This window comes from Pteropus alecto, unplaced genomic scaffold, assembly GCF_000325575.1.
Source record: "Pteropus alecto unplaced genomic scaffold, ASM32557v1 scaffold147, whole genome shotgun sequence".
Lineage (NCBI taxonomy): Eukaryota > Metazoa > Chordata > Mammalia > Chiroptera > Pteropodidae > Pteropus > Pteropus alecto.
Genome location: NW_006440648.1, coordinates 158,731 through 182,795, shown reverse-complemented (window position 1 = coordinate 182,795; position 24,065 = coordinate 158,731). Strand labels below are relative to the sequence as shown.

Sequence of the window (24,065 nt, the reverse complement as noted above, 5' to 3'; positions counted from 1 at the left end):
ACAGCAGGAAATACATTGCTTTAATGCCCTTTGATATTCTCAACTAATTTCTTCCATTTCTCTTCCCTCTCCCTAGCTGTGGATGGAGTTCCCTCTTCAGAAATACATGTGCTGCTGGAGAGAAATGGGTTTCCCCATTCATAACCTGCACAACTAGGATACCAAGGCAATAACTCATTACATTCAATTTTTTTCTCCATAGGGGAGGTCACTGCTTTCCACCTTCTCTGCAGAAGTTGTCACTGCTAACTCCAAAAGTTTGGCCCCTTGCTATGTTGCGTTGCAGAGGGGAGCAACTTTGGTGAATTCCTTCCTTCCTTTCACATCCAAATTCATTTCTATCCCATTCTAATGACATTTTGGAAGTTCCCCTCAGGCAGGCTGGAGTACTACAAATTCTGTCACCTGTGGTGTCTGCCTCATTTTTCACTCTCTGGATTTCTTTCCTTGATTATGGCAAGTGGTAGTGGTAGGTTCACCTATTCCCTTGAATCCACAGCCCTTACTGAGTTCTTGTTTATTTTCAGATGCACAATTTGGCTAGAAGCCTCCCAGGTCTTTTGTGTAAGGTGCAGACACAATTTTGTTTGGTTATGGATGTCTAACAAGTTGTTTAAAAGGAGATAAAAGGGAGAAAAGATATATGCTACCACGATGCTGACATCACCTAATATTCTCCCTTTATACTTGATGTTGCACAGTTCAAAACAGTGTGCCTAGGTATGCATTTGTTGACTTATTTGTTAATCTGTTTTGCACTTTCATTTTCATCTGAGGGCTACTGAAAGTCTTAAGTTGGGCAAAATTCTCAATGCTACCTCTCTGTAATTTTCTCTTTTTAATATTTTTAGGCACATATGGGAATTTCTTATTCTATCCTTATTTTCTCTTTATCCTCCTTTCGTATTTTTTTCTTGTAATATGTTGTTGATAAACTCTGGTTAATATACCCAGATATTGCTTTCAATTCATTAATTCTGTCTTCAGCTGTGTCTATTTAAATTTTGTGAGTTTTTAAATGACTATTTTTCATTTCTAGTATTTACATTTAGTTCTTTTCCCAAGCCCACCTGTTATTTTTATAATGCCCTATCTTTTTTTTTTAATTTTATTTGATTAGTTTCAAGTATATGGTTAGACATTTGTATAGTTTATAAACGATCCCCTTAATTGCTCTTTCTCTCCTCTAGCTCTCTACCTAACTAATACGTTAATACTAACTGCATTCCCTATGCCGTGTTGCCCATCCCTGTGGCCATCTATCAACTAATTTGTACTTCTTTAACCCTTCACCTCTTTCCTATTATTGTCATATGAATTATATGCCTTTTTAAAAAATCTCTTTGAACATTTTATAGCATTATTTAAAAACCCTTTCATATTATTCTATTCTCAGTGATGCCTAGGGTGTGAATTTCAATATTTATTGATCTGTTGACTCTAATAATATTGAATAACTATATTCTTTGTACTTTTGTTCTGTGAGCTCTTTTTTTGCTCATTTTTTATTTGACTTTTTTTCATCGATTTTCTTATAAATATAAAGTTAAACATTTTAACTACTTAGAAATCATACACTAAAATCAACTGAATTTTCATAGGAACATGTCCCTGAACAAAGTTTCCAGAGTCATTCAAGCAGAGGTTGCTTACCCTACTTGTCAACAGTGTTTTAGAAGATATTCAAGTATATGTGTAATATTAACTAGATTATTTTATGATCACTAAAACTCTGAGATTGGAAAAAGTTTATCTTGTTTGTGATTTCCAATTTCTTTATATCAAAGGAATAAAAATTGCAGAATTTAAAGCTAGAAGAATTCTCAAAGATTATTTGCCTATCAGTTTGTTTATTTGTATAATGGTATAATTATAAATTTACCTGAAGAAAATATTAAGCTATAATGTGTAGCAATCTGACATCCACCTTTTATATCTATAGTAAATTTAGCTATTACATGGTTTGCCACAGCAGCACCAATAGCATTTTTGTTCATAGTGTGCCAAAATGAGAGCAGTAATGTAGATCAGAAAGGAGACATCATATTTTATTATTTTGCTGTTTTAGAAGATAGCTGAATCCTCTGTCTAGTGGCTACCTTAGTGTTAGACTTCAGATAGGCTTCAGTCTCTACCTTAATGTTTGTACATACTTTATATTGTTGACCCTTTCTTTAAAATATTTGCTTGACTTATTTTTTCCTTAAATTTTTTTTAATTTTTATTTTTCAGTTAGAGTTGACATTTGATATTATTTTATATTAGTTTCACATATACAGCATAGTGAAGATATATATATATATATTAGGAAGTGATACCCTCAATTAGTCTAGTACTCACCTGGCACTATACATAGTTATTATAATATTATTGACTATATTCTCTAGGCTATACTCACATCCATTGGCTATTTTGTAACTACTAATTTGTACTTCTTAATTCCTTCACCTTTTTCACCCAACCCCTCAATCCCCCCTTCTATCTGGCAACTGTCAGTTTGTCCTCTGTATCTATGAATCTGTTTCTGTTTCGTATATTTTGTTCTTTAGATTCCACATATAAGGGAGATCATAGGGTATTTGTCTTTCTCTGTCTGACTTATTTCACTTAGCATAATACCTTCCAGGTTCATCCATGTCATTGCAAACAGTAAGATTTCATTCTTTTTTATGTCCAAGGAATATTCCATCATATATAGGTGCCACATCTTTATCTAATCATCTATTGATGGACACTTAGGTTGCTTTCATATCTTGGCTATTGCAGATAGTGCTGCAATGAACACAGAGGTCCATATATCTGTTTGAATTAGTGTTTTATATTTCTTCAGATTAATACCCAGAAGTGGAATTACTAGATGATAAAGTAACTCTATTTTTAATTTTTTGAAGAACCTCCATTTTTTGAGGAACCGCTGTTTTCCATAGTGGCTGCACCAATTTGCAAGCCAAAACAATCAATAGCTCACGAGAGTTCCCTTTTCTCTACATCCTTGATAATACTTGTTTTTTTAATTTATTGTTGTTAGCCATTCTAACAGGTATGAGGTGATATCTCATTGTGCTTTTATTTGCATTTCTCTGATGATTAGAGTCTTTGAGCATCTTTTCACATGTCTATTGGTCATCTGTATGTTCTCTGTGGATAAATGTTTATTCACGTTCTCTTCCCAATTTTTAATTGGATTATTTGTTTATTTGGCGTGTTGAGTTGTATAATTTCTTTATACATTTTTGGATATTAACTTCTTATTGGATGTGTTATTGGTGAATATCTTCTCCCATTCAGAGGTTGTCTTTTTGTTTTGTTGATTGTTTCCTTTGCTGTGCAAAAACATTTTAGTTTGATGTAGTCATTTTTCTTTATTTTTTTTCTTTTGTTTCCCTTGTCCAAGGAGATATATCAGGAAAAAATATTACTAAGAGCAATGTCAAGGAGTTTACTGCCTATATTTTCTTCTAGAAATGTTATGGGTTTGGGTCTTACATTTAAGTCTTTAATCCATTTTGAGTTTATTCTGGTATATGGTATAAGACGGTAGTCCATTTTTATTTTATTTGCATGTATCTGTCTAATTATCCCAGCACCATGTATTGAATAGACTGCCTTTACCCCATTTGATGGTGATAGTTATTACATACACACACACACACACACACACACACATATATATACACACACATATATGTATGTACATGTATATGTATATATACACACACACACAAACATACACACATATACATATATATAAAATGACTATGTATGTTAAATGAGTATGTATAATCTTTATCCATTCGTCTGTTGATGAACATGATTTGTTTCCATATGTTGGCTATAAATATGTGTGTGTGTAAATATAATTCAGCCATGAGAAACAAGGAAATCCTGCCATTTATGACAACATGGGTGAACTCAGAGGACATTATGCTAAGCAAAATAACGCAGAGAAAGTTAAGTACTATATGATCTCACTTATATGTAGAATCTACAATTTAAGATAGAACTCATAGAAGTGAAGATTATAATGGTGGTTACTAGGGGCTCAGCAGGTTGCAGGATATGAAAAGATGATGGTCAAAGGGTACAAAGCTCTAGTTATGTAGGATCAGTAAGCCTAGCAAACTAATGTACAGGAATGATGACTATAGTTAATAATACTGTGTTGAATATGGAAATTCAGTACAAAAACATATTCTAGGTGATTATATCACAAAAAAATGGTGACTGTGTGAGATGATATGTTAATTAGCTTGACATAGTAATCATTTTACAATGCTAATGTAGATCAAATAATCATGCTGTATACCTTAAATATACACAATTTTTATTTTTTAAAAAGTATACATTTTAAAATGGCATGAAACCTTGAAACATGTTACAGCATGGATGCACTTTGAAGAAAGTAAGCTTAAGTAAAATCAGCCAGATCCAAAACAACAAATGGATGATTCCACTTATGCAATACACTTAAAATAGTCAAATTCATAGGGGCAGAAAGTAAAACAGTGGCTACTAAGGGTTGAAGAAGAGAAGAATGGGGACCTTTAGTTTAATGGATAAAGAGTTTCAAGATGAGATGATGAAAAAGTTCTGGAAATGGGTAGTGGTGGGTTGCACAACAATGTGAATGTACTTAATGCGAGTGAACTGCAAACTTATAAAAAATTAAAATAGTAATTTTTGTTGTGTATATTTTACTAAAATAAAAATACTAAAATTTTAAGTCTTTTAGGAAACAAGTCAACAGTGATTGAAATTTTCAAAAATATCAATATCAGTGCATAGTAAAATTCTAAGTATAATACTGAGGTGTTTTATATACCAAAATTAAATTTGTTCAATATGATCATAAGAACTAAAAATATTTTTTAAATAATAGAATAACTAACTCCTTTTAACCTAGTTATAAAAATATCTCGAGTTTACAAATATTTTTTTTGATATTTGTAGATGTTCTTTCCATGAGGTAAACTTTATTGACTTAAAAAAAATACAGGTATTTTCAACTCTAGCTCTCTTCTGAATAGTGTTTTCTGTCCTATCACTTAGTAATGACTTTCCTAAAAATACGTGTTTAGGCAAGAAGGCCTGGTTGCTAAGCAGTGGCTATTAAAGCCTTCAACTCTTAAAGTTATAAGTTACATATTTCATTATTTAAATTTAAATCATAATCTGTTTATGGCCATGCCACCCTGAACAAGTCTGATCCCATCTGATCTCAGAAGCTAAGCAGTGTCAGGCCTGGTTAGTACTTGGATGGGAGACCACCTAGGAAGACCAGGTGCTGTAGGCAAGAAAAAATAAAAAAAATAATAAAAATAAATAAATGAATTTAAATCATAATCCAACACAACCAAAATTCTAATTTGACAGCATGAGCCTGTGTTTAAAAGCTTGAGTTCAAATTTGAATCAATGGAAAGTTTTTTCAATATATTTTTTTGGTAAAATTGTGATAGTTTTAAGAATTATTCAGCAGAGTGTCCTGACTGTACTGTATTTTCTTTTACTGTAGGTAAGTTTGTTTAAAAATACTGTCTTCACCTTTCTGTCACCTCATGAGTAGGTTTTCTGAAATCGTAAGATTGTCATAACAATAATTTCTATTTTATTACATTTTCATATTTATTATCTAATTTGATTTCAATCTCACAACCACCTAAGGAAGGTAGGGCAGTTTTTCTGACCACTTTTTGTTAACTGGGAGACCTGAACCTTAGAGAGGTTAAACTACTTATAATCATAGATTGTTAAGGTCTTTAAGATCTCACAGTCTGGCCTTTTTCCATTATAAATGAAGAATTTGAGATCCAAAGAAGTCACGCAGCTGGAAAAGTCATTTTTTTTTTGGTAACACAGCTATTTATTGCAGATCTGGAACTAGAATATAGATCTCCTAAATCCAAGCCTAACAAGCTTGACACACCCCAGATGCTGTCTCTAATAGTAGTGTAGATTAAAATCTGTGTTCTTTTTAAAGTTCTAAAAACTTCTGTATTAGAAAAGTTAAATAGATCATAACATATATAAACTTCAGTTTCAAACTACTTAATTTAGTACCAAAGAAAATTCATTCAGTGAACATTTACTGAGTAAATAATATGTATCAGAATAATACTAAATGCCAGAAGTAAAACATGAATAAGATACTGCCCCATAAATACAAACTCCAAATTTCTAATTTAGTGTGGAGATAGACACATAAAAACTGTAGAGCTCCTTATTAGTTGTCTATTGCTGTATAAGAAATTAGCACAGATTTAACAATTTAAAACAATACATATTTGTGGATTGGAGGAAGATGGCGAACTAGGTAAAAGCAGAGTTCTCTCAGGTCTGCATTGAAATTACAACCAAATTATAAAATAATCAATGTGAAGATTCACTTGAAGTCCAGCTGATCATAGCACATACGTCTGATAATATAAAGAAGGAACCACATCAAAGTTAGTAGGAGGGGCAAAGTCACTAATCGGCCAGCCCCGCACTTTTGGATGGTAGAGGAACACCAGGAAGGAGAGCAAGGCTACAGAGCCTCCCCTCAAGGAGAGAGGGGTCCTAGCCTTATTTGAGGGCTCCCCAGCCCAGGATCCTAGCCCAGGGAAGAGGAGTTCCCAAAAACTCTGACTGTAAAATCAGAGGAGATTCTGGCTGTCTGGGTGAGACAGAAGTAGACTGGAATCCTAGACACTCTTTAGAGGGCCCAAGCACAGGCTCTCTCACCTGTGGACACTCACCTGGGGCACCAGTGGTGGATCAGAGGCTTGCTCAAGATTCATATGGGGAAAAAGACTGCATTATCTGGCACAAGAATGAGGGCTGGACATGCAGTTGCCATTGAGCCTAACTCAGGGCCCCCTTTGGGGCAATCTATAGACCCCACCAGCTTGCCTGTGCAGATCCCTCCCATGTGGCCAATACAGAAGTGCTGGCCTGAGACAGCCCACCCCACCTAACCGGCAGATTGCCTGGGACTTTTGTTGCTGAGAGGCTGCCACACCTGGCACCTATTCAGGGCCAAACATTATCAGCAGGCAGCCAGCGCTGTGAGTGCACATTTCTGATACCATTTCAGGCAGATCTTGGCTGCCAACATGAATTTGGGCAGATCTTGGGGATCTGTGAGCCAGTCCCAGATAGCAGCTGGTCATGCTGTGATCTGTGACTTCTGTGGGAACATGCAAACAATTACCAAAGTTGCAGCAAGACTGAGGCTGTATTGACCTGAGAGCCATTGTCTCCCTGAGGCCATGCCCCACCCAACCCACAATATGCCCAGGTGGACAGATGACAGACAACTGCCACCACACCACCTCTCCCTCCAGGTCTCCCAATCCACATAGGCAACAGTGTGGGCATTACAGGGAAATCAGTTGCAGTCAGACCTCTGCTGCCTGCAAGAGCTGCAGTATCGCATGGAAGGATCACAGGGTTCTGTGAGACTGCCCCAGACTGCAGCTGTTCTCACTATGATCTGTGACTACAGCAGGAACACACAGGCACAGTGCAGCAAAACTGAGGCTGTATTGGCCTGACAACCGTTGTCTTCCTGAGATCCCATTTTACCCCAGCCACAACCTACAGCCCATTTACAGGCAGCCTCCACCGCCCTGCCCTTCTCTGGGATTTTGTAGTCTGCGAAGGCAACAGATTTATTTAGCACAGTGAGTGCACTTCGGAGAAAACAGTTGTGAGCAGACCACTGCTCTCTGTATGAGCTGAAATATCTCTTGGGAGGATCTAAGTGGTCTGTGGGACCATCCCAGACAGCAGCTTGTCTCCCTATGATCTATGACTACTACGCAGACACTGAAGTTTCAAAAAACTGAGACTGTATGGGCCTGATGGCCCCTGACTCCCTGAGATCCTACCTCATCCAGTCTACAAAGTGCCCTCAGCACGTTGACAGGCAGCTGCCCCTGCCCTGTGGTGTGGCTCATTCTGCATAGTCAGCAGTCTTCATCCAGTGAAGTGAGCAGTTCAAGTAATACAGGAAGAAGATCACTGCTGCCAGCATGAGATACAATATTGCTTGGATTTGTGGACCCATCACAGATGATGATAGGTCACACAGTGGTAACTGACTTTGGTGGGAGTCCGCAGTCTCAGAGCTGGCAGCATCTCTGGTGCTGTATAGGCCTGACAGCACCATGCCTCACTGAGTTGACACCCCACCTAAGCCACAAATTACCTGTAGCAAGTCTGATACCAGGAAACCCATTGTCATCCTGTGCTTTCCTTGAGTCATGAGTTCAACAGCGAACAACAGCACTCAGTTCAAGTGGCCCACGGCAAAGCCCATTCATCCAGGAGAAGCTTTGGGTGGCAGGCCACAAACTCGTGCCCACGAACTTCAATAATTCTTAAAGAGAGCTTGGGTGTTTGCAGGCCTGAGGTGGGCAGCAGCTGGCTTTGCTACAACTGGAAACTTGTAGAGGGAAGGACAGAGACAATGCTGGCATGTAAACTGACACTACAGTGGCAGGGGAAATTTTGCTCCATAGATCCAGGAGATTCTCGGGGTCCTTGCACCACCCAACATGCATATCACCCAGAGGCTCTTCCAGTTTCAGAGACTTATGGGCAACTGACAGACAGTGTCAGGCCTTGAGGATAACTGGCCTTTCTGCTAAACAACCCTATGCCACGTACGGGGGATAACCAGACCGTGGCCTACAGCGTTGTCTCTTCCAGCATAGGCAGCAGCCATCTACTGAATACTTCATAGCTTCTACCAGGTAGCTCTGAGCAATCAAAGTCAGTGGCTGACTTTGGCCTACTGGGAAGCTCCTTGCAAGGGGCCACAAAACCAATGCACACAGAGGCTGGTATTAGACAACAACAGACCAACTCTTGACTAGTTCCATAAGCAGTACACACAAAGGGTGGTCTCAACAAGTGCACAAGCCTGCTAGGGCAAATCACACTCAATAAAGTCAGCCCCCACCTAAAAACTCTTACTTTGTGGGCACAGCCAATTCCCAAAGTTAGTCAACCTGAGCATTAATCCCATCCACCGGTATCCTGACACCAAACAAGGCTTAGCTACAACAGAAGATCGCACACAACACACAAAGAACACATCCAGAGCACCCATCACAGGTGATCAGGGAAAGTATGCCACTGGGCCACTCAGGACACCTTTCATGTAAGGCTATCTGACCAAGACTGAGAGATAAAACAAATATTCCTAACACATAGAATTTAACACAGATAAGCCAATAAAAGGAGAGAAGAAAGAAACATGCCACAAATGAAACAACAGGAGAAAACTCCAGAAAATAGCCTAAATGAAATGGAGGCAAGCAAACTACCAGAGACATAGTTCAAAATAATGGTTATATGGATGCTCAACAAACTTAGGGGGAGAATAGATGAGCTCAATGAGAACCTTAACAGAGATATAGTAAGAATAAAAAAGACATAGAAACCATAAAAAAGAACCAGACAGAAATGGAAAATACAATAACTGAAATGAAGAATACACTAGAAGGATTCAACAGTAGATTGGACAAAGCAGATCAAATCAGCAAACTGGAAGACAAGGTAGCAGAATACATCCAATCAGAACAACAAAAATAAAAATAAAAATAAAGAGCATAGTTTAAGACAACTCTGGGACAACATGAAGTGTAACAATATCTGCATCATAGGAGTACCTGAAGGAGAAGAGAGAGCAAGGAAATGAGACTCTACTTGAAGAAATAATAACAGAAAACTTTCATAACTTGGCCAAGGAATTAGACATACAAGTTCAGGAATCACAAGGAGTCCAAAACAAGAGTAATTCAAGCAGACCCACACCAAAACATGTCATAATTAAAATGCCAAAGGTCAAAGACAAAGAGAGAATCTTAAAAGCAGCAAGAGAAAGTCAGCTAGTTACTCACAAGGGTACCCGCATAAGAATGTCTGCTAATTTTTCCACAGAAACTTCGAAGGCCAGAAAGGACTGGCAAGAAATATTCAAATTTATATAAAAACAAAACAAAACAAAACAAACAAACAAAAAAAAAACAGGAATCTACAACCACGAATATTTTACCCAGCAAGGCTTTTGATTAAAACGAAAGGTGAGATAAAGAGCTTTTCACACAGGAAATAGCTTAAAGAATTCATCACCAACAAGCCAGCATTACAAGACATGTTAAAGGGACTTCTGTAAAAAAAAAAAAAGAAAAGAAAAGAAAAAAAGAGGGTAAAAAAGACAAAAGAAATAACAAATATGAATAGTAAAATGGCAGTAACTATGTGCCTTTCAATAATTACTTTAAATGCAAATGGATTAAATGCTCTAATCAAAAGACATAGGGTAGCCGAATGGATAAGAAAACAAGACCCATGCATATGCTGTCTACAAGAGACCAACTTCAGATGAAACGACACTCACAGAGTGGAGAAAGATATTTCATGCAAATGGAAATGAAAAAAGAGATGGAGTAGCAATATTTATATCAGACGAAGTAGACTTTAAAACAAAGTCTAAGTTAAGAGACAAGGAGGGCATTATATAATGATAAAGGGATTAATAAGTAAAGAGGATGTAACCCTAGTAAACTATACACACCCAACATAAGAGCACCTACATACATAAAGAAATTATTTACTGACATAAAAGGAGAGACCAACATTAATACATTCATAGTAGGAGACCTAAACACCCCATTGACAACAATGGAAAGATCTTCTAGACAAAAAATCAACAAAGAAATAAAGGGCCTAAATGACACACTAGACCAGATGAATTTAATAGATATTTTCAAAGCTTTTCACCCCAAAGCAGCAAAATATACATTCTTCTCAAGTACACCTGGAACATTTTCCAGGATAGTCCATATGTTAGAACACAAAACAAGTTTCAATAAATTTAAGAAGATTGAAATGATATCAACCATCTTCACCCATCAAAATGTTATGAAACTAGACATCAACTACAAGAAAAAAGCTGGAAAATACACAAACACATGGAGACTAAAAACATGCTATTAAACAATGAAGGGGTTATTAATGAGATCAAGGAAGAAATCAAAAGATACCTAGAGACAAATGAAAATACAAACACAACGACTCAAAATTTATGGGACACAGCGAAAGCATTCCTAAGAGGGAAATTCATAGCAATACAGGTCTACCTCAAGAACCAAGAAAAAGTTCAAATAAATAATCTAACCCTACAATTAAAAGAACTAGAAAAAAAAACAGCAAACAAAGCCCAAAGTGAATAGAAGGAAAGAAATAATAAATGATCAGAGTGGAAATAAATGAAATAGAGTCTAGAAAAACAATACCAAAGATCAATGAAACCAAGAGCTAGTTCTTTGAAAGGATAAACAAAAACAAAACACTTAACCAGACTTAGCAAGGAAAGAAGAGAGAGGACTCAAATAAATAAAATCATAAAGGAAAGAGGAGAAATAACTACAGACTCCACAGAAATACAAAAGATCATAAGAAAATACTATGAACAATTATGTGCCAACAAAAAAGGACAATCTGGAAGAAATGGATACATTCCCAGAAACATGCAATCTCCCAAGACTGAATCAAGAAGAAACAATTGGAAAGGAAGAAGTAAATCTCTTGTTATTTGCAGATAACATGATACTATATAGAGAAAGAACCCTAAGATTCCACCAGAAAACTGTTAGAACTGATTAATTAATTTAGTAAAGTAGCAGGACACAAAGTTAATATTTAGAAGTCAGTGGAATTTTTATACACCAGTGATGAATTTTCAGAAAGAGAAATTAAGAAAATAATCCCATTTATGATTGCATCAAAAGCAATAAAATACCTGGGAATCAAATCAACCAAAGAGGTAGAAGACCTATTCTCAGAAAATTATAAGTCACTGAAAAAAGAAATTGAAGAAGATACAAATAAATGGAAATATATACCGTGCTCATGGGTAGAAAGAATCAACATCATTAAAATGGCCATACTACTCAAAGCAATCTATATATTCAATGCAATCCCTATCAAAATACTAATGACATTTTTCAGAGAACTAGAACAAATAATCCTAAAATTTATATGAAGTCATAAAAGACCCTGAATAGCCACGGCAATCTTAAGAAAGAAGAATAAAATTGGAGGTACACAGTACCTGATATCAAACTATACTACAAGCCTACAATAATCAAAACAGCATGGTACTGGCATAAAAACAGATACATTGATCAATGGAACAGAATAGAACGCCCAGAAATAAAGCTAGCCCTGTACACTTACTTAATATATGACAAACGAGGTAAGAATATACAATAGGGTAAAGCTAGTCTCTTCAATAAATGGTGCTTGAAAAATTGAATAGATACATGCAAAAAAAGAAACTGGACCACCTTCTTGCACCGTATACAAGAATAGACTCAAAATAGATTAAAGTCTTAAATGTAACGTCCCAAACCATAAAACATCTAGAAGAAAATATAGGCAGTAATATTTCTGTTATTGCTACTAGTATTTTATTTTCAGATATATCTCCTTTGGGCAAGAGAAACAAAAGAAAAGGTAAACAAATGGGACAACATCAAACTAAAAAGTTTTTATACAGCACAGGAAACCATCAAGAAAATGAAAAGACAATTGACCGAATGGGAGAAGATATTCACTTATGATACTTCCGATAAGAGGTTAATATCTAAAATATATAAAGAACTCATACAACTCAACAGCAACAACAACAAAACAAACAATCCAATTAAAAAATAGGCAGAAGACCACAACAGATATTTCTCCAAAGAGGAAATTCAGATGGCCAATAAACATATGAAAAGATGCTCAAGGTCATTAATCATCAGAGAAAAGCAAATTAAAGTCACAATGAGATATCACCTTATACCTGTCAGAATGACTATCATCAATAAATTAAAGAGCAAAAAGTGTTCGTGAAGATGTGGAGAAAAGGGAACCCTCACACATTGTTGGTGATTGCAGATTGGTACAGTCACTATGGAAAACAGTATATATTAATAATGCATCAAAAAATTAAAAATGGATATACCATTTAACCCAGCAATTGCACTTCTGGGTATTTATCGAAAGAAAACCAAAACAATATTTCATAACGATCTATGCACCCCAATGTTCATGGCAGCACAACTTAAAATAGCCAAGATATAGAAGCAACCAAATGCCCATCAACAGATAATTGGGTAAAGCAATTATGGTTCATATATACAATGGAATATTTCTCAGCCATGTAAAGAATGAAATCCTACTATTTGCAATGATGTGGATTGACATAGAGGTTATTATGCTGATTGAAATAAGTCAGAGAAAGATAAATACCATATGATTTCACTTATAAGAGGAATCTAAGGAACAAGAACAAGTTAATCAAAGACAGACTCACATATATAGAGGACAATCTGGTGAAAGCCAGAGGGGAGGGTGTTTAGGGGACTGGGAAAAAGGAAGGGAGGGTTAAAGGAATACAAATTTGTAGTTGATAGATGGTCATGGGGATGTGAAGCATGGCCTAGGGAATAGAGTTAGCATTAATGTAATGACCAAGTGGAGAGCCAGAAGAGAGAAAGCAATTTGGTGGATCATTTGATAAACTATATAAATGTCTAACCAATGTGCTGTATACTTGAAACTAATAATAAAATGAAATTTAAAAAAAAAATAAATTTTTGTTAGGTCACAGTTTCCATGGGAGTCTGGGAATAGCTTACCTGGGTGCTCTACTCAGAGTCTCAGAATTCTGCAATCAAGTTGTCCACTGTGGTTGATGTCTCCTCTAAGGCTTGGCATCCTCTTCTAAGCTTCTGTGATTGGTGACATAATTAATTTCTTTGCAGCTGTAGAACTCAAGTTTACTTGCTTCTTCAAAACCAGCAGGAAGAGAGGCTCTGATCCTTTAAGTCTCTGATCTGTAGATCCTATTTTAAAAGACATCAGACTAGGTCAGCCTCACCCTGAATGTCTCTCTTTTAATTACCTCAAAATCAACTGATTAGGGACTTTAATTATGTCTGAGAAAATTCCTTCACTTTTGCCATATGAATATCCTAATTATTTGTAAGGACATACATCATATTCGCAGGACCTGTCCATACTCAAGAAGGGAGAATTATACTGGACATGTACACCAGTGGGTGTAGAGTTCTAAGAGACAACTTAGAATTTTGCCTATCACAATTGCAAGCAAGTCATGGGGTTAAAACTTAACTTTAAATCTAATAATATACGAAGTTTATCTAACAGAACTTTACGTTTGAGTCTTATATGTATCAATGAAACAGCAAATATTTATGTTTAAATTTTATTAAGTTTTAATTACAATGAGATGTAAAAATACCCTCTTGCAAAAATTCAGACATTAAAGATAAAGCTAAAGTTCCTCAGACCATCACCCACACACAATTCAAGTCATTGTGCCAGAGGAAACCACTGTTAATAGTTTGGTGCAGATCCTTTAAGACATTTACCCATGCATTTTTAAATGCATCTATATCTATAAAAATATATAGTATAATTTTATGCATATTAATATATGAATAAGATTATACTGAGCATATAGTTTTGCATTTTGTCTTTTCCTTAGCAATATGTCTTTATTTTTCCATTCTGATACAGATAATTTTACCTAATTATTTTTAAACTGTTACTTAATTTTCCAAAACATAGATAAACCATGGTTGATTTTGCCATTTCTCATTGTGGACTTTTCGTTTGTAAATTTTCAGTTTCAAATACTGCTGCAAAGAATATTCTTGTATAGGATTGCTTTTACATGTTTAACTGTTTTCTTAAGGTAGATAGCATGAAGGGAAATTGTTGGGCCATAGGAATGCTTTTATATTTTTTCCTACACTGTACAAAATTAATCAGTATTCATATCCACTCTTTTTTGTGTGTGCTTAGACTATGATCTCTTTTTTTTCTACCTCAGATGAATATAGTTTGATATGATTAATCATTTTTGTTAATTCAAACACTGATCCTCATTTTGTGCATATTCCTTTTATTCTTCACTTCCTGTTCTATGCACATTTCTCACTTTCTTTTTGAGCAAACACATTATGTATTCTATGTGTACCTCCTTTGTATATTTATTTACATAATCATAAAAATATATAGCATTTTATTTTGCTATTTAAAAAGCTTGTTCTGTCTTTGAATTCTATTGCTTGGCTTCTCGATTCCAATAAGAGATATGAGGCATTAAAATATCCAGTTCACCTGTTGCTCTTATATGGCCAAATGAAAATAAATTCTTCAGATTGGAGCATATCTTTATTACGAGAAAACATTATTATTTAAACATGTAAGTTGGGATCCAAAATTTACAGATTTCTTCCTTCTGTTTGGTTTAAGGACATTCTTAAAGCAATATTTGTGTAAAAACATAAAATTATACAAAGCAGATTCCACCAAAAAATAGATACAAAACAAAGTCAATCATTGGACTAGTACAAAACATTAGACTACATAATAGTCTCGATTTGGATCCGTTTGGCTCTTTTGTTTAACCTATATTAATGATTTACTACATCTGAACTGTATATTATAGTGATATATTCCTTGGTATATACAGAAATTATATATATAATCATATGCATATAATTATATATACACGTACATATGTGTATACACACACACATACACAAAAGAAAAGAATTTCCCATTGGGTGGAAAATGGTTTCTGATTTATCACCTGTAGAAAGATGAATGATTCTTCTTTCCAACCGGTAGAAATAGGAAACAAGTTTATGGAACTGGTTTCTTCTTCTAATATAGACTTGTTTCTTTGTGTGTGTGTGCAATGGTCACCTGTCCTTATAAGTAGCCCTTTATCTTGCTCATGAACTCTTGGGATCCTGTTGTGTATGTATTCATTCTTTGCTATTGCTAGGTCGTATTTATTTAAATTTGCTTTTCTCTGTGTCTCTGTCTCTCTCTCTGTCTCTCTCTCTCTCTCTCTCTCTCTCTCTCTCTCTCACACACACACACACACACACACACACACACACACACGCACACACACACACATTTAGTCAGACCATTGTGAAGATTAGATTTCTGGAATGCTAATGAAGACTGATATACTTTCTTAACCCTCTTCACTACCTTCTGTATTTTAGCAAGATTTTACTCTGAGAGGGACATACAGTTAATAGTCACCAATTGTGCTTCTTCTTATCCCTCTACAAGGAAGTAGCCTAAAAAGCCAAGTTGCAAGATTCTACTGCTTCTTTTAAGGATCACAACTTTCATAGCTGGCACTTGGAAAGAGATAATGACCACCTATCTCCCTCATCCTGGGCACACAGGAAGGTAGGTGAGTAGCAGCTCCTCCAAGACATATATTTACATTTGCACCATTTTGTGAAAACTTTATCTGCTACTTCAGAACATTGCTTCCTATCCTGCTTGCCTATAAGATGACAATCAACTCAAGGAAATAGCTGCTATTCAATGATAAAGACAGAAAGGAAAAACTTGGAATGCGAGGGAAATCCTTCCTTGAGAATCTTATAAGCTATTTAGCATATGTTTATGAGGCATCTAATATACATGAAGCTTAGCACAAGGGACTTAGGGATGAATAAGACCCACCCTGTTCTCAAGAAGCTTATTTTAGCAGAACGAAAGCTATTAAGAACATTTTTCTCAGTCTCCTAGACTCCACAGGCAGATGTGAGCTTTTTCTTGGCTGCCCACAAATGTAGTGTTATTGCATCTATAAATCACTAAAACTATAGAATCAAACAGAGTTGTGGGTGACAAGGTTGACCCTTTCATTGTGATAGCTGTGGCAATGAGAAGCCACAACTAACAATATATTTGATGATGTGGCCAGCTTAGATGCCAGTGCCTCATGGGAATATATTTACCCACAGATTGGTGATGCCAGCTTTAGCAGTAAGCCTAATATTCTGGTAAAATATACTTGGGGTGTCAACTCAAGAACAGCATCTCATTCTTGAACTTGTTTCACATCTAATAGAAGTGTATTTGCATAAAATTGCAGGCCATTTTCTTGAAATTCATACATGTCTAAATATTCTCTAATGATTTTAGATGAAATATTTTTGCTAGTTTTTCCTGTCTTGACTTTCAACAGATTTTTTTTACCTATCCAGTATCATTAACTCAAATGTCCTATTTATACAGTGACCAAATTTTCTAAGACATGCTTAATTTCAAACATTCTCTCCTGTTATTCTTCTAAACTATCAGTGTTCCAGAAATTCCATTTTTTTCAATATCCAAATTATAGCTCCTGGATTGTATCTAGTACCACAACACAAAAACTCATTCATCAGATACTATGGCCTAATTTGAAATTTGGAAAATATTGCCACCATGTTACTAAAAGTAATATTCATATAATGTTAAAATACTGTAAACAATGGAGTGGGAGTAATGACAAGGACCTCCATAAACCTTTGTTAGGCCATATTTTGCTCCTGGACCATGATTTAATGCTCTAACTTCTAGGTGGGAAACATTTTTTGAACCACTTAAAATTAGAAAATGGTAATTGGTTATTAATGTAATGATTTAGCATTTAAAATTTTCCAAAAAGATGATTAATTCATTTATTTTGGAGTGACATAGAAAAGAATGGGTAAAAGATTCAAAGCTAGTCTTACCCAAGTGTTTTTCTTGTTTCTATCAACTTTGTAAGCTGCATGTGTGACTTTTTAGTTAATTGGACCATAAGGAAACTAGAAGATAGAAAAGTCTCTTCAAGGTGGAAATCCAATACATTTCAAATCATTATGAAATTAATGTTTATTCTGAATTGTGGCCCTTTAAGGCCATTATTTTATTTTCTTTTTCATAGAAGATCAACAAGAGGAAATAGTCATAAGTAATCTTCAAATTTTATATAGAATCTATCTGAAAACATTTTGCTACTTAATAAAAAGTCTAGATAAAGTAGTTCTTAAATTTGCTGTTTATTTGTGTTTTTCTTTTTTAAAAAAATGTATGTGGGTATGTGCACATACATATAATTCAACTACTTTTCTTTTAGACTGAGTCTTATCCACAGTTACAAGATAAGTTCTTTTAGGCCTGTGGAAGATTCTAAGTGTCAGGTATATATAGAAGACTAGAAAAGTGTTACGTCTCAGATTAGCACAATTATTGAAAAGAACTATCAACCTTTGAAATCCAAATCTCTTGCTGCCCTGATTACAGTACTGAACTTTAAGTGGGTAAAATGTATTTCAAAGGAAAGTTTGCCTTCTGCTAATGCAACTCTATTGGAATTTCCCTCCTCCAAGGCTTTGGATTCTTCTGGACATTTATTCATCTGCAACAGAGGATAAAGCCATGATATGATGGATAAGCCACACAAGTGAGAAATATATATGTGGACTATAGACCTTCAAAAAAAATTGAGCTTATGAGGATCTGTGCCAGAAGGTGGAAATGTCTGAGATGTTAAGGGGTAGGTACTTTGGTAGTTATTGTTATTAAGAGATGTGTATGTGTGTGTAAGGGTAGACTCAATAGTGAGAGCATTATCATGATCCGTATAATATAAAATGCTGAGGCTACTTTTATAAGAAAAGTTGAAGTATCAAAGCAGTCAAAGCAGTAGTGAAAATCTGAAGTACATAGCTATTAATATTATCTTCTTAGATTGAAAGGCTTTTATAATATGAATTTAGCCTAGGCAGGAGTGAGAGAAAAAGAACTACTCTTTATTGAGCTTTCCTAATCAAGTACTTTTATAAGTACCAAGTGCTTTACATGTGTTATCCCGTTTAATCCTCATAAAAATCCTATTAGGTATGTACTATTATCATCTCCATTTTACACAGAGAAAACAGTCTCGAATGGGTTACTTTACTTGCGTAAGGTCATGTAGCTATTAAGCTCGGGGTTGTGTTTTAGATCTAGATCTCTCAGACATCTAACACTACTTAGAAAGGACTAAAAATCTAAGAGAAAACTATGACTATATAATTTCATGGCTTTCTTATGTAGAATTATATATCTAGTTCATTTTAGTTTTCTTAGGAAATTTTTTTCATATAGTATGTTCATAAAATGCTTCAGCAACCCCAAAATATGCAACTGAAGAAAAATTAGCGCTAGAGGTAGAAGCAACTGTTCTCAAGCAATGAAACAGCCGTGGTTCTGGCTTTTTAAAATCCTTTTCCCTTCTTCATTTTTCCATATATTATGTAAATGAAAACCAAATTTTCCAGAGTAGTTATAACCTTTGTAACTGCAAAAATGAAGCTTTCCATTTTAATATGTTTAATTTATTTAGCTAAAGCAGCAATGGAAAATTTATTCGAACTGATTCTTGACTCATGTCACATATTTTTGGACACTTGATCAGTCTAAGGAATTTAAGCCTTTTTTAGTTTTATAATTTAGACACATTTAGATAGTTTCAAAGGTAGAAATACTAGCCTATTTTTATTAAGTTACAACCTTAGAACTTATTCTGTATGGAATTTATTAACTTTTCATTACATCTTTACTGATACTTTTCAGAATTCATTAATTATGCCAAAATTATAGGCAGCTGTAATATAGTGACAAGATCCTTTGATTTGAAGTCAAAGAATCTGAATTGAAATGTCATCTCTGCCTGTTATTTATGATATAAATTTGGGTAATTAATCTCTCTGATCCTCAGTTTTCTCATCTGTAATATTGGGATAATAATCTTGGCCTCGTGTAGTTTCTGTGAGAAAAGCTTGAGATGATAAATGTGAATGTACTTTGCAGACAATAAAAATTATTGTAATATAAGGGGAAAGAATCAAATGAATATTAAGGGAACACTTCCTACTGTCATAGTTGATTTGTAAGTTATTTTCTCTTTGTTGCTCCCGGCAAGACTAAGACCTGCATATTACTGGGAAAGTTAAAGAGTAGCATGAGTCACATTTCTTGACTCTCCTACCTATTGCCCCAGGAGCCATGCAATAGTTGATAAGATACTGACAGGAAGGTAAAAATGTATGGAATAACTGCCTGCTAAATTATTCTCTTCATGTAAAGTGATCTCTCATCAATATGTATCAATACTTTGGTTCAGGTTAATTAAAGGAACTTTGGGGATAGACAGTGGTTTCGTAACAAAACCCAAAAGAACCACTGAGATGAGACATTGCAGTCAAGTAGGAAAGGAACTGGACTGGAAGAAAGAAGACCAAAGTACCAATCCTGCACTATTAATTGCATAATCTAAGGCAAGTCCCTTTTTTCATCTTGGCCTCTATACAATGACATAGGATAGACTAAATTATCTCCAAGGTCTATTTCGGCTTTGATAATCTGTGATCGTATTTTTAATTATAATAAAAATATTCAAATTGTATAAATTTTAGGATGCCATTGTATACTTCAAAAGGAAGAAAATACACAATTTGTTTCTGCATTGTGTTATAATAAACATTTACTTACATTAATGGTTTATCATAGTATAATTAACATGTCTTTACATTTTCGAAATATTTTAAGATATAGCATTTAATTTGTGTCAAAATAATGACATTTCTTCATCTTTACATAATAAATTAAGAAACTAAAGCTCAAAGAATTTATAATAAATTATGAGTTTCATAAAAAATCAAGAAACTGAGGTTGAAAGGTTTGCAGAGTCACATAGTACACAATAGAGCCAGAAATTCAAATCTGGTCTGTCTCTAAGCCCAATGTTTTTCCACTACACTAAGTTGCTTAGGTGATTTTCTCCAGGCTTAGAGTTAGTGGAATTCATCTAGAAAATGAATTTAAAAGAAAAGTTACTCTTTTTTTCATATGTTAAAAGTAAAGAATAAGGACAATTTTTTATAGTCCTTAAAAATTCTTCACATTTAAAATTGAAACTGCTAACAACATTCAGGCAATTGTACAAATAAAATGTAAATGCATCTTTCAGAGCTCTATAGTTTATGAAAGACTAAATAAATAGTATTTATAACACACTTTAATATCATTGGAAGACTATGGCTATTTAAATGTAATATTTAGAGTGTAACAGGAAATACACTCTAAATATGTAACATGTAACAGAAAGGGAAAGAATAAAGAATGGTATATAAGGAGATACTCATTATCTAAGGATCATCTATCACACTCACCATGTTAGTACAGACTTTTGTGGCAACTGATGTACTCTCTACTTTTCCTTTCCCATGCTTCTTCCATCATTGCCCACAATAAACATAATTCTAAGTTTTAACAAGTTTAAAGTTAGTCATCTCTGTCAATGAGTGGAGTGGCTCCTTGTTATTGGTGTCATAGCAACAACAAAAATAAACAACCAATGGAGATTTTGTGTCTAAAATCATTAATAATGGTTTCAGAAAATGTGTCTTTTGAGGGAGCTTATGCATTAAAATTAAAGAAACTCCATTTCTCTAATGAAAAAATGGTTTATGAATGTGGAAGCCATTAACGTTCTAATTAGCATGTTAAAGTTATAATCAGATCCAGCAAAAGAGATTTTGGTATATTAGGGTCAAAGACTCTGGAAGAGAAGCCTATATGCATTATGAAGAAGACTGATGTTCCAAAAACATGCATTCCAAGCCTTTCCAGTCCATGGAAAAGTGGATATCAAATATTTACTATGAACCCAAGTCTGTTGGAGAGGCAACAGTTTTAAGATATGAGCACCACCCTCCTGGGACTTACGTCCTGATAGGAGACATGGAAAGATACATTACATCCATTATCTTACTTAATAAGCAAACTAGCTTATGAAGTAAGGAACTCAGAATCAAAGAACTTAGGTACCTTGCCCAAAGTCGCACACTAGTATGTGGCAAGGTCAAGATTCAAACTTATTGATTGCAGAATCTATACATTTCTTTATACAACACGTGGGACAAGATAGACACAGAAAAAATAACACTTTAGTAGTAAAATATCTAAAACATACTGTAAGTACAAAAAGAATCTAAAGAAGGGTGATCTGAATCTAAATTGGATCTTAATCATAGTCCATGTTTTTCTCACAAAGGATAAAATACCTAAGGTCAGTCTTGTAAACTGTCTAATTAGAGAAAAAATGAGGAATGAATAACCTTCTCTCTGAGTCTTTCTTCATTTGTAAAACAGGGATGATGCTATCCACCCCACAGTACCATTGCTAGGGTTGAATAAGATGATATATGTAAAAACATTTAGTAAATTAAAAAGCATTAAACATTGTAAGATATTATTACTTGCTAAAGTATAAAAGTGTGATGTATGTAATGTGTGTACATAAAGCTAACAGTGAGGATACTGTATGGACAACTCTCGCATTACCAACTCAGAAGATTATAAAATTTCTGGATAGAGTGGAAACTTCAAAGATATTCTGATTTAACTCCCATCTGCTGCTTGTTAGGAAGGAACCTGGAGAAGAAAAAGGTCTGGTATCTCTTAAGGGAATTTATTTCTACTTTGGTATAGTCATTTCTCTCCCAAATTCTATTAATTTTAGACAGTAGTGCTGCAAATTTTTTATCCTCTTATAAATTGACTTGAATTAACCTTTTCTTTCACTTTTAAAGACTTGATAATGTTGATTGAAGTAAAAGTGTTATATTTATTTCATTGCAGTCTTTCTTCTAATCGCCAATTTCCAAAAATATGGGAACTGGAAGATAGGAAGGTGGTCAGCTTAGTTATACTCATTGTTTCTGATTTGTGCTCCTAAAAGCAGAGTCCAGTGTCTTTGCATTCCTAAAAAGAAAAAAAAAATCCTAACTCATTGGGAGTGATGATATAACCCAAAGCACAAAAGAAGGGAGAGAAGGACCCATTGTTTAATTTTTCAGCTCACTTAATCTGGATATGAATCTCTACCTGGATGCTAATTCATCTCAGGGAAGACCCTGCCACTAATTTGAATCAGGTTGTATTTACAGTAGATAATCATTTCAACGCAGTCCTCAGTATACATCTCTTAATTCCAAAAGTAATGTTAGTCATTTTCAGTAACTCTAAACATACTTTCTAATGAAACAATAATATTATAATGGTAGTTAACCAAAACATCACTCCGTAAACTATATAAATGTCTAACCATTGTACTGTGTACTTAAAACTAATAAAGAAAAAAGTTATTACTTTTAGATAGAAAAAACACAGGTAACATTTATTATCTTCTTTATGTGTTTTTCTGTTTTCCATTTTTTATGACAAACATTTATTACATATACAAATTAATTTATTGAGATGAAATTTGCAGGACATAATAGCAACAATTTTAAAGTTGAACAATGTGGTGGCATTTAGTACACTCACAATGTTGTGCAACCACCTCTCTATAGTTGGAAAACATTTCCATCCCTCCTAGGTAAAACCCTTACCCGTTAAGTAGTCTCTCCTATTCCTCTCTGCCTTTAGCACCTGGCAACTACCACTCTCTGTTTTGTCTTTATAGATTTATCAATAGTGAATATTTAATGTATATTTTAAATATATCATGTATATATAATTATAAAGTGTGTCTGCCTTCTTTCACTTACCAAAATGTTTTCAGATTCATTCATGTTGTAGCATGTATCAGTACTTCATTTAAAAAAATATTTATTTAAATTAACTTCAAGTATACAGTACATTGGTTAGACATCTATAATGTTCATAAAAAGATCCCCTCAATTGCTCCCTCCCTCCCCTGGCCCTCCACTTAACCATCATATTAATGCTAACTGCATTCCCTCTGTCATGCTCTCCATACCCAACTATCAACTATGAATTAGTACTTCTTTAACCCTTCGTCCCATTCTCTCAGCCTCGCAATCCCCTCCCCTCTGTCCATCACCAAATTGTCCACTATATTTATGAGTCTGTTTTGATTAGCTCGTTCTTTTTGTTCCTTAGATTCCGCATATAAGTGAAATCATATGTTATTTATCTTTCTCTGACTTATCTCACCCAGCATAATAACCTCCAGGTCCATCCATGTCTTTGCAAATAGTAGGATTTCATTTTTTTTAATAGCTGAGTAATATTCCATTGTATCTATGAACTATAACTTCTTTATCCAATTATCTGTTGATGAGCATTTAGGTTGCCGTCATATCTTTACTACTTTGCTTATAGAGAGAAAGTGTGTCCATCCCTAACCTAGATTACAAG

General features: G+C 34.6%; 1 protein-coding gene and 1 pseudogene across 4 annotated transcripts in view; both read left to right on the top strand.

Annotated features, from left to right (window-relative positions):
- Window positions 1-24,065, top strand: part of ZC3H12B (zinc finger CCCH-type containing 12B) — a 359,663-nt gene that overhangs the window by 251,277 nt on the left and 84,321 nt on the right. Inside the window, exons 1-3 of one of the 4 annotated variants that reach the window (XM_025050969.1) lie at window positions 586-720; window positions 16,161-16,287; window positions 18,245-18,411. The exons of 1 other annotated variant lie outside the window; for it this stretch is intronic. The gene's annotated coding sequence lies outside the window, so the exon portion shown is untranslated. Of the gene's footprint in view, window positions 1-585; window positions 721-16,160; window positions 16,288-18,244; window positions 18,412-24,065 lie in introns of those variants that run through there. 2 more of the 4 variants (XM_015593978.2, XM_015593977.2) reach the window with 2 other exon arrangements.
- Window positions 5,175-5,293, top strand: LOC112484707 (annotated as a pseudogene).